General features: G+C 38.5%; 1 protein-coding gene across 2 annotated transcripts in view; it reads right to left on the reverse strand.

The window, feature by feature from the left end:
* The window catches only part of HTR1F (5-hydroxytryptamine receptor 1F), a 116067-nt gene that overhangs the window by 53449 nt on the left and 48696 nt on the right, over positions 1 to 13922 (reverse strand). The gene's annotated exons all lie outside the window — the stretch shown is intronic.

The following is a 13922-nucleotide window of genomic DNA, read 5'->3' on the forward strand; positions in this document are numbered from 1 at the left end:
CTGAAAAAGGACCCTGAGGGAGTGAGCAATTCTAACGTGCAGTGGGGGGAAAAGCATTAATTGGAAAAAATAATAAGATCTGTCTGTTCACTGGGCATGGTCCCTTTGACCAATAATTGTAGTAGGGTCCCATGGGAAAAATAACAAAGCATGGTCCAGTGAAAGACTGTACAAAAAAAGCCAGTGTGCAAAGGAGCTGAATTCAAGTTGTATGATAGTTTTAAGCTTGTCGTTTTCTAACTTTTAATTGTTTGTAAGTGAACAATATATTGATTTGTGGATGGAATGTTTATAGGGCCATGTTGGGCATTCAGGGCTTGCAGGGTCTTTTTTGTACGCTCTTCATGTACATGTATGCATACAAACTAAGAGACTACTTACCTTCCCAAAGAAGCCTAAAAATATTGCTTGTTTAACCAGTGCATTTTTACAATGTGATCATTTTTTCAGGTGAAGCAGCAAAACCCAATTATGCAAAAAGCTACTGTGCTAAGATTAGGAAGATTGTGATTCACAATAAATATTTTCAGTGCCAATGTATTTCCTTTGGAATCTGCACTTTGGGTGTTTACAGTTGTTTGTTTTACATTTCTAGGCAACAGAAACCTACTTTGCTCAATGTCAGAGAATAAATTAAGTCGTCCTTCAGTGTCTCACTTTTAACGTGGAGATTGTTCTGAAGATATTTTTGATTACTTTGCATCTAGAAATATCAGTCTGATAGTTTGCTTAAACTCCTTGAATACTGTTTCTTGCAGTTACACTTATTAAAGGAAATCTATGGTTTAATTTGTAACTTCACTGTATGTAAAATATGTTGAAGTCTCCTTTTATCATTTACATGTATAAATATTAATATCCTATTTTATGACATTACTGTTGTCTTATTTAGGATCCTAGAAAAAAACCTAATTTGATTCAGAAAGAACATCTATTATTTTTATTTAACTAGTAGGCTACTATTTTTAAATTATATTGAAAATTATCCAAGATACACAATTGTCCTATTTAATTCTGTCTTACCCACAGACCTGATGGACTGCTCTTTGACTTTGTCGCCATTACCTATCAGATGCAGGGGAGAGGATATCCTCTAAACTTTGCGTTGCACCTCTAATGCCTTTGCCAAATTCTGATCCCAATGCGCAATGTATAAAAGCAGCCTCTGTTGCTCTCCTGTTTGTAGGAGACCTAGAAAAAGCTTTGGGAGATTGTGAACTGTTATGCCTCATGAAGCCTATCCTGTCATGGTTTCACTCAATCTCTCTTCCCCCTTCCCCCTTTTGTCCTGAGGATATGCAGCGCTTGCACTGTGACTATGTTGTCTTCTTGCCCCCCGTTTTACTCCAGGGCTTTTGATCCTCTTATTATAAATACTGGCTCCCTCTACAGAACAAGCCAATTTCTAATAGGGCAAACCCAAATACCAAAGCCTGGAGAGTTTTATGCCTGAGCCTGCTGCAAACTAGTAGTAATGAAACAAGGCAGCACCACGTCTGTCCCCCTTCAAGAGCAGCCTTTGCACCTTCAAAGTCTTACACCCTCATGCCATAGCACAGTCGTGTAATACAAGTGTCATGGTACAAAAACATTACTCTGGTAGGCTGAGACATGGCTTTTCATATTCTTAACTTTTACCTGAAAAAACATGTGATAAGAATAATATATAATAACTATGTTCTGGTGCCACATGGGCTACAGGGACTCCGTGGGAAGCACATAGGAGATCAGCCCATGGTTCAAACTTGCAGAACTTGTTGACTTCAGCTCTTGTGCTGACTATGAAACTATGAGTAAAATGAGTTGCTGTGATGAATTGTGCCTTCTTAGAGCATCATCTCATTCCAGCTATTGTCTGTAAGCAGTTGTCACTGTGGCTACCTTTATGTCTGTTCTCAGCTCTGCCAAATAAAGGGATGAGAAGAACTGAGGGGCAGAAAAGTGTTCCAGGTGTACGCTTATGGAAAAGCATACAAATGAAGGAAGTTCAGGTAGCACTTCCCTCAGGAACCTTCCTGGTCTATAATATTTTCTCCTGACCTTTCAGGAACTCCCTGGCCATGCAGCAAGTTTCCATGGACTTCCTTCCACAAATTTAGTTAGTTATTGCCAAATGATGTGTTTGCTCCAGAGAATGCCAGGTCTGAGCAGCATGCATACAAGACCATCTACACCAGCTGGTTTGGTGGCCAAGTTTCTTTTGCTGGTGTGCCCCACAGAGACAATTTCAATGTAGCCTATTTTACAATTGTAATTTTTTCTTTTTCTAGGTGAAGATTAAATTCTAGGTGTTTACTCCTTCTGTGTGGAAAATGATGTATACCTCTGTAGGAATATCTTAAACTGGAATGGAAATTCCTGCTTTCCCCTAAGTGGCTTCCATGTTAATTTGCACATCAGCCTCTGCTGGCAATTTTTAACTGAGGTACTATGCTTCCTGTCCCTTTGGCTTCTTACATGCTGCTGAACATTGGCTTGCCATGCCTGGTCTTACACTCTTACTGATGCATTCGGTTTTGTGAAGGAGTAACCACAGGGCGAGCAAGGTCAAAACTGTCACTGCTCCAAATGAACAACAGAATTTTGAATCAAGGGGGAGATTAGCTTTGCAACACTGTCCTTTGAAAAAGTTAGTGTTGCTTTTCGGTAATAAAAATCACCTCTAACTGTAAGAAGTAAGAAAATAATTATTACAAAGATATTGATAAGAGCACTTCTGAAATGTGCTTGTGTTTGGACTGAGATGTTTAAAGTGTGTTTCAAATTTGTCTTAATTATGGCTCTAAACTTGTAAGATGATGAAAAATAGTATTTCTCTTTAGTAGGAGTGGGTGGTATTATCTATTAACGTAAGTTTGAAGTCACACAGTTACATTTAAAGTCTATGTATAAGTGAAAGACTAACAAGCAGATAAGTGAATATAGGTCAGAGAGGGGAATTAAAGAGAATGGTAATAATAACACCTCTGGCTACATGGGCTGGTAAGACACCACTGATACCAGGGGAAGAGGATCAGAAAAATAACCTGGTGTCTAAGTAAACTGTGGATTCTTGCTGCAGAACAAAATACCAAACATTATGACTGTACTTTACAGCACTGTGGGCTCTCTGAGAAGCTTTCTGTTTCATCCCAGAGGCAGACATAGTGTACTTATTATTCAAATAGCTACCACTTATCCTTCATGATGCTTTCAAGGCATACCTGACTGAACTGTAAAAACCCCATCTGGTCAAGTGCTGTTTTAATATGCACAAACGCTGGCTCGCAAACCACCATAGGTTGTTTCCATAAACTACAATTTAACTGTCAAGATTTAATTAAGAAATACATCTGAGCCTTTGGAATAAACAGGATAGTCAGGGGTGTTGGACAAGCGGGCTTAAAAATTTCTGCACTGACAGAGTTGTCTTCCCAGCAGTGAACAGGGGCAGGATTGCTTAAAAAACAAGGCACCAAACCCCAAAGCATCCATCTTATGTATAATGCACGTTAGTTTTACATTGTTATCATCACTGTCAGCCACATTATGTAGTTGGTTTTTGATTGTATTGACCTGCATATTGCAGTCTTGAAAATCCTGGGAAAAGGACACTTTTCTGCTATTCTATGAAGATTATTACATTCCCTGAAAATACATAACAGGTTTAATCTGACATAAGATGTTATTTTTTTTTCCTGTACAAGCGAGCTGTCTGGCAGGCAGAAGAAGATAATGTTTATTTTTGAATTGCAGTGATTTAAAGTAATAGTTGTATAAATGTGCATATACATGTAAGTATTATTAATATATATTTAAAAAAAAACACTACTAAAGCTGACATAAATGTTAATTTTAAATAAAATTCAGAAATAGTGAAGCCTAAAGGACAGCTTGACATAATTCATGGACATAAACTAATATAATTTAAGAAATGATTCTGCTGTAAATCTCATGTTAAAACTAATCAGTATTTGCTGTATTATCTCTGAATATAATAAGGAGGGCGCATTATCTGTTTCAGTAATGCAAAGCTAATTTTAGCTGTCAAAGGTTGGAGTCAGAGACCTATAAAAGAATATCTTCCCTGAGTGAAATCTGAAGGGACATTTTAATTTGTTTCTGTTCCATAACTTCTGAATAAATTGTTCTGAAGCAAATAATGAATTCATGTAAATGCTGATCTTCAGATCTGGTCCTAAACATTCTAAAAAGCTTTCTTAAGAAAGTTCTTTTTCGTTATTTTTAAAGTATAACCAAATAGGTTTTTCAGTGTTAAAATGCCTGTGTGAAGGTATTCCAAGCAAGAGTTTTCAAAATTCAAGTTACCTTATGTAAAATCCATATAGTTGTGACAGACTTGTTTAAAATTTTAAATATGTACCAGCATGACTGTTGCACCTCACTGAAAAGAACCCATGTAGTGACATGGAAGATCTTATTTCTATTGGTTCATAGTTGTGAAATGTAAAGGACTTAACAGGGACAATGTTCTTTTTAGTGTCGTGGGATCCTTGTATTCAAGCTGGAAAGCTTTTGCCAGATGGTTAATTGACTCAAAGAATGCTTCTAAGCCCTGGAGAACCAGGCTGAAAAGTTTTCTTCTCTCTTATTGATTTGTTCTGCAACAAACAAATGGTGCAGCTTGGGATGGTGAAAGACTGAATCCAGCAGCATTGTCTTAATTATGGAAATGAAAAGCATAGTTGCAGCTGAGAACTGAAAAGTATCACCTGCAAGTTGTAATCACACAACTATGACAAAAGTAGCAGCTTCCCATTTAGCGATGGTTTCTGTGCTGTGGTTAGCCAGAGGCTTCAGTCATTTCCATCCATCGGCATCATCATTTGTTTCACCTGCTTCTGCTTTAAGCTTTGCCTTTCTTCACTTGAGAATGAGAGCTCTGCTGTACCAGAGCTCATACCATGTTGAGATATAAAAGCTGTCGCTTAACATGAGTCATTTTGTGTGTGCATCTCATGAGTGAATAACTGAATGAGAGATACAAGAGTCAGCAAGTTAGCCCAGCACTTCAAAGTACAAAAAGCCTCTGGTTAGCTTGATTTCCTTCGGTTTTCTTCTATGTGCCTGGGGTTCTCATAGTTAGGTCCTAAGATAAGCTCAGGAACGTGGATACTTCCCTATTTTCCACAAAATTATGACTTTCCCTTCTGCAGGATAAACTGCTAAACTTTGCCACTGGCTCTTTCTACCACTGAAATATCTAAGATACCCAGAAATGTTCTTCAATATTTTGCAGATCAGAAGGCTAATCTGTTTGAAACAGGCATGGCTATACTCTCTGCTTCTGCTAGGCTGTGCACTTTTGTGTTTACAAGTGACTGTAATCAAGCCACCCAGAACTGGCAACAGTAGCAATGCACCAAACCCCCAAACACAAACTCTCCCCTGACCTTTGACGCCTCTTCTAGAGGCTGCAAAGAAAATGCAGAGAGCACAGGGTTCCTTCAAATCCATGCAAAGTTTTCTGTGATTTTTTTTTTTTTCCTCTCTGCTTTCTGATAGGGACAGAACCTGATGAAGGTGCAAAGGTGCCATTCTTGATGGAAAAATGCTATTCATATCTCCTGGTGATTGCCTTTCAAAATCTAGGCAGGATAGATCATACATGAGGACTACTGTTTGATTTTCTCCAGGGATGACTTGCTAACAACTTGTAAAAGAACTTCACCTTTCCTATGCGTCCCACGTATCTCTGGTCAGTCTGTCGTTGCAATTGGAAAAATCCTTTAGAACTAGTAGGGTGGAAGGACAGGGGAAAGGTGGAAAGGTTGGGAAACAGGTATCGCTCTGGGAACTGAAGTCCCACTATGGTGGTCAGAGGTCTGAAGTGAGGCAAAAAAGAGAAACCACTCGAACAGGGGACGGGGATTTTGCATGTGCATTTTTAATCACGGTTATCGTACCTGCAGCCACTGAAGATTTCTGGTACTGCAGTTTAATGCAAATGCAGGCTGAAACCATAGCTTGCTGTCAGGAAAGAGGGCTGTGCTGGCCTGTCTGCTTTTCAGACTGAAGTGAGATTGTTCGTAGTCATGCTGTTTTCAAAAGGTTTGAAGCCACACTACTTAACCAGCTTCAAGTCATTACGTACGACCCTAGGACAACTGGGTATAGGAACATATACATGCTATGTATAGGACAAAACAGTTGCTCGTGGCAGTATTTTTAGGGACGCAAGTTTACAACTGAAGGTACATTTGATGGAAGGCAAATAACTATTAAATCCCTATACATGCGGACTTCAATTGCCTGGCATAACTTCAGTTTCTGAAGGACTTCAGTTAAGCTGTTACAATTTGTCTAGCTAGGCAGGACCACAATTATTTTCAAAAACAGTTTTTCCCAAGCCTTCATTTTGGCTATTTATACTGAAAGCTCTTTAGCGAATGGACCATTTACTACTGTATGTTTGTTCAGTACAATATGGGTTTCTAGGCATGACTACAGTAACACAATTATGAACAAATAACCACTCCAGGATAATTCTGTACAATGTAGCGGACAGACTTCATATTCGGTTCAAAATCCGTCTTCCTGAGCAGCATCTTGGCATCTGGCTACCAGTGTTGTTGCCAAATGGTCAGTTTCTGTTATTTTAAATACCTGCCTGAATCCATACCAGGTTTCTCAGGTGCTTCCTTATTTTATGTAATGGATCAATGCAATAACTGCTAATTACTAAACTCTAGAAATCATTTTATGGAGACAGTGACTAAAATGACTGAAGACGTGAAGTTCAAATATGGGTGTAATGTCTCCTCCTGGTCAAACATAGCATTTTTGTATTTTACAGTTGCCTTTTTGTAAGTTACAATAACAAAATGTAAACTGCTTAATGATGTAATTTGTCTTAATAATATTAATTATATTTTAAGCAGGCAATTTCTGATTTTGGGGTTTTTTTTATCCTGCTGCTAGTGTTTTAGATACAGTTAAAGGGATAATGTGTGTGTTGGTCCAGCTCAGCAGTATATGTATTTGTAATTTTAAAACAAGTCCTTGTCCAAAGTAAAGGAAATACTATACTCATTCATAACTGACCTCAGAGAACTGGACATTTAGTTGCCTGGTCAAGTAAATAGCAAGCCCCTTTGTGATCTTTACGAGTACAGAATTAAATCTGCATTTCCAGATTGGTGCAGGGGTAGGCAGACATCTGATTAAGACTGTCTGAAAATTTCCATTCCAAAGCCCTTTTTTTCAGGGCTGTGTTCTCTACTGTTCTCTACTCTCTAAACTAACCTTAACCAGCTGGTTGACATTTTCAGTCTGCCTTGGGTTTTTTTTTTTTAAGAGTAGGAAAAGAAGGAAAAAACATTTCCAGGAAATATAAGTTTAGAAATTTTTCCAGGAACCATTTTTCCAGAGGCAGACATAGAAAAGTTAAGTCATTTTTGCCAATGTAAAATGTCTGTGAATATTTTTCTTGACTGAGAAATTCTAGCAGACTCTTATGACCTTGACATTTGACATGGGATAACCTTGTTGGTGAAACACATGGCCTTGGCATCTTTGTGGAAGCTCAATTAAATTTGATTTACTGAAAAAAATAAATCATAATGCATACAGGCTTAGTACAGACTTCATAGATTTTTGGCAACTAAATTCTGCAAAGAACAGCAGTGCTATGTTCCTGTTTTTACTCATAGGAAAAATACAAGGCAGTGTATTTTTATCCCATTTCCAGGCCATCGGCAGTCTCTTAGGTGCTCCATCATCTCTAGCATATCAGCAGTATGACTCTGAAGTATCCTGCTTTGTCAAACAACTCTTTATTAGCAGATTAATACAAGCTGCTCTAGGTTACAGCCATATCAAGAAATCCTGTATTTAGAATAAGCAGTATTTTCAGTTGGCTGCCTTGCATTTTTCTTCTATAGAGACACTGAGCTTTCTTTCCAAGGACCTGAAAGATCCCAGGGGAGAAATTTCTAATGCTAGGCGCAGTTAAAAACCAACACACTCTTTCAGGACAACACTTACATACAAGCTTTGATTTTTATGGGTTATAGCCCTTAGCTGTCATGAGAGACAGGGCTTACAACAACAGAGACCTTTTTGAAAACTCTGCAGCAAGGACTACTAAAGCATGCGACAGCTATCACCCAGAAGAACGCATGGAAATTGCTACTTACCAAAGTAAAGTTTACCAATTTTTCTTGAACAGACCATGCTACCTGTTCCCCTGCACTGGGGAGATTACAAAAGGTATTTGCATATGTTGATTTAGTCTATGAATTTAAACTTCTTTCTTTCTTTTTCTTTTTTCTTTTTTTTTTTTTCCCTGTTCCCCCCCTCATTTCTTCCCTCTCATTTCCCCCTTTTTTCCTTTTTTTTTTTTTCTTTCTTCACTATGTTTCTGGTAAACTGCCATTCTTCCTGGAGTTACCCACTCCTAAGTGAGAAAGTTTCATGCACTTGTTTATATAAAGGGAAATGACCCTCTCCAGTCTTCTAAATTTTCCAGCTACTGTCGGTGGGATTCATCTCACCTGCTTTTAGGTGTCTGCCTAAGGTAAAAGCAATGTGATGCTTTTATCTGTGCCAGACAGGTACCCTTTGGCACCTTAGGCACTCTTCATAGGCAAAGGAGTGAAGTGTAACTACTGGGGTGAGATTGTGCTGACCTATTTAGACCAGATGACTCGCACCTTACGAGTGGCTGTTTCTCTCCATTACTGCAAAAGGAAGCCTGGAGTGATTGGTTCAGGTACAGATGTCTGTCTTTTGGTCAGATGAATCCTACCCTAAATTTGTAGGTTCTCAGTGTTTAAGCTTTGACTGAGAACGATAAGGGATGTATGACAATTTTTTGCTGGGAAATTTGTAAGTGTTATAGACATAGTCAGTAGGAATAGATTCTAATACAGCATTGTCCTGATGCTTAGTATCCCAAGAATCCAACATTGGAGGCATTTTGGAAAGGGAAAGAGATGTCTTTTCTCTGAAATAAATGCCAGTGTAACAGAAAAGAGCTGTATTACTACCTCTTAGGTCCTCAATAAAATCCCAAATTTGAGTGTTTGTCTGGTGGGCCTTTCAAAAGGGAATCTGCTGAGCTTTGCTGTACCAACCCTGTCTGCAATAACAGAGGTTAGTTTAATTCAACTAAATATACTTAGGTGATGACAATACCATGTTCAAAGCAGGACACAAACTTATCAAACATATTGTAGTTACCATCATTTTTTAGAAACGCATTTTAAAAGTCTGAACAATTTCTCCCCCAATTATTATAAATGTATGTATTTTACTGAAATAGCAGTAACTTGCCTTCCCTTAGCTCAAGTGTAAATGACCCTATTCATTTGTAGGTAAAATTGTCCTCCCCAGAGTACGCTGACTTCAATAGAATTACAACTTGCATGATTTCAGCTGATAGAGTCTACTGCAGCTATAACCTAAAGAAGTAACATATTTCTTGCAATACATGATAAAAGAAGCACTTGGCAAAGGTCAGCTTTTCAGATGTCTTGTAGAAATGTCATTAAGTACAATCTTCTGATAGGTCCTCTTCTTGTGCCTCAGTGTCTGTACCAATTGTCTGGAATTTCTGATTGAAGTGCAGCATCTCAGTGACTTTAACTTCAAGTTAGAAAGTTCCAGTATAATTAAAATAACCTCAAAGTCAAATTTAACAGGTAGGAATTTTGATAAAACTCTTTGAATGAACTCTATTGTATGAAAGTAAAACAATTTTTAAATTATCAGTCCTTCTGAATGTAGCTAAGATTTGAGTGAATGTCAGGGAAAGTCCTAAATATTTGAACAAAAAGCCCTGCTCAGGCTATTATTTTATATTAACGGGGGCAAATACCATGCCAAAATGAAACCATTCTGCAGTCAAGGCCTATCTGCATTTCAGTTTTCCATTTCTAAATCCTAACTTTTGTCTATCATGATGACTCCTTGTTAAGCTGTGAAAAGGCTAGGTTAGTGCATATGTTAGAAGAGTGCAGGTACAGAGATCAGAGAAGAAATCAGATGGCCAAAAAGTTGGAATGAACTCTAGGTCAGTGCTGAGGAAAAACATATACCTACCAGCACTGTTGCTGTCTACAAACTCCAGAAATTGTTTTAGTTGAGCTATCTACAAATAGGGAAATGCTAATATTTACAGGGTGACTTTCTGTATGAACATGTATGTAGCTAGCTTTCAGTTGACAGACTGCTATAAAACAAAAAAATGGCCAGCAGGCAAGTAACAGTGGTCAAATACAAAATCAGTCAAAAAAAAAAAAAACCAAAACCCACCAAACCCTCTGCACTTTAGATATGAATCGGTCACACAGCGAGATGATAAGCTTATGCCTCTGTCTTGCTGGAGGTGCTCATAGAGGGAAGCAAAGTACTTTGACCTTGATGTTTCAGAGCATACTTGCTCTCTTTACATGGGCAGCAACATGTGAGCTTGATAGGCTGGCGCTTCAAATCTGCATTATACTGCCCTTTGGGAAGGACTAAGGTACCAGAGCATCTTCTTGCATATTTTAGAAGATTCTGTGAGCCCAAACGATTTTCTGACTTCATAAGCATTCAGGATGCATTATCCCGGATCCCAGCCTTACAGAGATCTCCGCAACCTCTGCAGCATCGCAAAGGTCTCTGGATCAAGGTGCCTGCCAGGAGATTGAGCAGTAAAGAACACACCAGCTCTGAAGAAAGAGCTAAGGGCATATCCTCAGCTGAGGTACAGAAGAACTCGTATGTTGTGAGTTTCTTGGTCAGCATGAGCCTGCAGGACGCTCTAACCACTAGTTGGTAAACTTCAGGATTTTCAGTAAACTGCAGTCAGTTGTGTTGTATTGAGCTGAGAAAAAAACCCCCTGCAAGATCCAAAGCTAAAAGTAAACCCAAATATAATTTGGACAGCTTAGTGTCTGATGTGTGTCCCAGTGAAGGCATTATTTAGCGTGCATTCTTATGGACCACCCTTAGCCTTAGTGATACCGAGTACCCTGTAAGATCACAAAGAAAAAAAGTTTGGAGTATGTTCAAAGACAAATAGATGGTGAATATTTACGTGGATTACAAAAGAGGAAGTGGCATAATATAGGCCTAACCTGATGCTGAAAGACTCTAGTGCTTAATGCATTGGAGAAAAGGTGCAAGAATAGCTTGTCCTTTTGGAATACTGCTGCGGCAATGTATTCCAAGGACAGACTTCACAAGCTAACTGCTGTCCATTGAACTAGCTTCAGTCTCGACCTTATTGAGGTATAAGAAATATATGAATAGTCTACAAATATGCTGGTAATTTAAATGATAAATGCTGATAAGTACTTTTCTCCTTTGTGCCTAAGCTTTACTCAGAGTCTTCCATTAAAACATATAATTGAGTATCTAGACAGTTGCATTTTGATTTGCATCTATTGCCAAAACAATAGATCTTTCAGATAAGCCTTTCATGCATTACTTTTAATAATGATGTTTTAAATTAAAAGACTGCTTCCATCAGAATAATGAAGCAAGATAGCCAAGAAAATAGCTATGTGCCTGAGTACAGAAATTCATTAAAGTAGGAAAAATCCATGAAACAGTGATGATAATGAGAAAAGAATTGAGCTTCAAAGTCGACAATACTGAAAGCAGAGACTGCATTTAAAGCTTACTACATGGGAGGGGCTGTTTTCTCTTTTCAAAGATCTTTCTCTTTTTTTAAATTCTGAGAAATCAAAGAAAATTTTGGCAACTCAGTTACTTTTACATTGCCATAGGCGTATGGGATTTTACTAGCACAAAAACTGGGCCTGATAGTGCTATGAGGAATAATCCTTTATTTTATTTATGTGAGTATTAGTATTAATGATTTCCCTTCTTCCAATACTAAGAAACATACAATTATTTAATAATGACCGACACCACCTCTTGAAGAAGGCAATTTAATGTAATCAAGATACGCTGCTTTCTAATTTCCCTCCTGGTCTCTATTTAAGCTGCAGATAGCGTATGTGTTACTTATATTTATCTTAGAAATAAGTTGTCCTTATAAAGCCTTTTTTTGAAAGAAATATTTGAAAAGGTGCTGTTTTCCTCATTAAAATATTTTTACCTTCCCCAGAATATAGCAAGTGCTAATGAGACACACGCTTGCCTTTTGATTGTGTTCCCTTTTCCTCCTTTGCTTATGTTATTTCTTTTCTTCACCAAGTCAGCCCAGTATTAAACAAAAAGTGGCACTAACGTAACAGTAGTACACGTCTGATACTTCTCTGCATCCCTGCCTGTCTGCTGAGCTGTGCTGCTGCTCCTGGCAGGAATACAGAGAGGCCTTACAGGAGAAGCTGACACTGCGTACCTCCAGCCGGAGACAAGTTTTATAATTCTGATATCTGTCTCCGTTGACTCCTGTGACTATGCAAAGACAAAAGGTTCTGCCTGGGACAGAGCAACCCTTTGCTGCTGGAGCACAGGTGGTATGAAAGTGCTTTATATGACACAAACTGTTACAAAACGTTCGGTGCGCTAAAGTGTGCTGTCAAGACCCGTCTTCTTTAAGCTGCCAGTCTGTCATTGTCTTTTGGAAACTAGCATGCAGCCAGCAAAACCATTTCCATCAAAAAAAGAAAAAAAGCCCTGTTTATACTTCCCTTCCATTTTCTCCTACCAGGTAATTTCTCTCTATAATGTCACCTCAGGTATTATAGTAGAATTAATGAATAGCCAAAATTTCTCTCGTACTAGATACAAAACAATAAATAGTAAGAAAGAAAGTAGGTTTTAAAAATAGTAAGAGAAAAGCAAAGACAAGCTTTCAAACCAAACATTCCCCATACCTGAATCTGCTGAACATCCCAGATACAGTATAAAACTTATCCTTTTCCTTATTATGGGCATGGCTGTGCTGAAGGGCATTAACCCGCTACCTGCAGTTGGTTCAGATGCTGCTAACTTTCATAGCTGAATGCAGTATGGACCAGAGCACGCATTTCATGCAGTCTAGCACACGACTCGGGCTAAAGCTCTGTTAGAGACAGAGCATCATCTACCTTGCTGTTTTCCTGAAGCCTTGACAGTTATTCCGCCTTGCTATGTGAGTCTCGTTACAGGTATGCAATGAATTTCTCCTGATTTATGATGCATTCTTTAATCCCCTTTTAAAAAGCTAAATTAGGCAGCAATGGGGTGAGGTCATTGATCAGAAGAGCTCCCATTCAGCATATAGCTCCAGTACCTGGTGCATTCATCCTCTAATTTGGCAGTTGGAGGAATTCCTTGCCAAGCTAAAATCCAACTTAGAAGTATAAAGTCGTACAAGTTTGGTAACTTTGTGTGTCTTTCTGTACGTCTTCATGGCAGCAGAAAAGGCTGGTACAAGGTGAAACTGGCCTGTATTCCAACCTATGTTTCACTAAAATCTGTGTGTTTCATTAGGATTACCATGAAGCAATTAGATGACTTTATTTTCATCAGTTTTGCAGTTACCCAGTGATGCTTTTTAATTGTTCCGTTCTTACAAGCACAGTAACCTTGTCTTTGCCTCTCTCACTGTGAGTAAGACTTTTAAAGTGCACCTTGCCAGATCTTTCAGGCACCCAGAGTGCAGATGCAATCCTGAGATGCTAGGACTCTGAACTTGTGTAGATATAAGTGAGGGTAAGGAGTGCTGAACATATGAAAACATCAGCCTTGAGGATCTGTTTCTTCCTCTAGCAAAAAAGCAATGAGATTAAATACCCCAGGAAGAATGTCTTCAAGTGTCAAATGGTGGCACATTGCTCTACTCCCTCTCAGCACGTGCAATTTTCAGGTCCACTTATAAGCAGTCATACTTCATGTGCATTCGCACAGGCAATTGACTGCTGAAGATTTTAATTTGTTTCCTCGTACTTTAGTATCCAGACATCTCAATATTAAATGATGATTTTGTCTCCTGATACTGTTGCAGGAAGTTTTGCCCTTCTGTTTTTAAATAGTTT

This window comes from Aptenodytes patagonicus, chromosome 1, assembly GCF_965638725.1.
Source record: "Aptenodytes patagonicus chromosome 1, bAptPat1.pri.cur, whole genome shotgun sequence".
NCBI classification, from domain to species: domain Eukaryota; kingdom Metazoa; phylum Chordata; class Aves; order Sphenisciformes; family Spheniscidae; genus Aptenodytes; species Aptenodytes patagonicus.